The following is an 823-nucleotide window of genomic DNA, read 5'->3' as shown; positions in this document are numbered from 1 at the left end:
GCTAATCCGTACACCACGTCACCAGACATTTTTTTTTTCCAACTTGTAAAATGGCCGCGTTCGACCGGCGACGCTACGACGTCATGACGCACGGCACGCAGCAGGCGGTTGATTTGGAAATTAAGCCGCGACAACAAGGACATAGACGAGCTAGTCTGGGTTCATAGGGAAAGATAGAGGGTGGCTGGAGTGAAGTGGGAGCACCCCGAGACACACAGGGTTACATAGAGCCTCGTACTGTCACTGGATAGTACCAGGAGTTTACAGAATAAGGGACAGTGTGGGTACAGCTGGAGGTGGGCACAGAGTGTAAGGGACAGTGTGGGTACAGCTGGAGGTGGGCACAGAGTGAAAGGGACAGCGTGGGTACAGCTGGAGGTGGGCACAGAGTGTAAGGGACAGTGTGGGTACAGCTGGAGGTGGGCACAGAGTGTGAGGGACAGTGTGGGTACAGCTAGAGGTAGGCATAGAGTGTAAGGGACAGTGTGGGTACAGCTGGAGGTGGGCACAGAGTGTGAGGGACAGTGTGGGTACAGCTAGAGGTGGGCACAGAGTGTAAGGGACAGTGTGGGTAAAGCTGGAGGTGGGCACAGAGTGTAAGGGACAGTGTGGGTACAGCTGGAGGTGGGCACAGTGTAAGGGACAGTGTGGGTACAGCTGGAGGTGGGCACAGAGTGTAACGGACAGTGGGGGTACAGCTGGAGGTGGGCACAGAGTGAAAGGGACAGTGTGGGTACAACGTGTTGTCGAGGTGGGCACAGAGTGAAAGGAATAGTGTGGGTACAGCTGGCTGTAGAGGTGGGCACAGAATTAAATAGGCAGT

This window comes from Pelobates fuscus, chromosome 7 (assembly GCF_036172605.1).
Source record: "Pelobates fuscus isolate aPelFus1 chromosome 7, aPelFus1.pri, whole genome shotgun sequence".
Classification (NCBI taxonomy): domain Eukaryota; kingdom Metazoa; phylum Chordata; class Amphibia; order Anura; family Pelobatidae; genus Pelobates; species Pelobates fuscus.
This window is presented reverse-complemented; position numbering follows the sequence as displayed.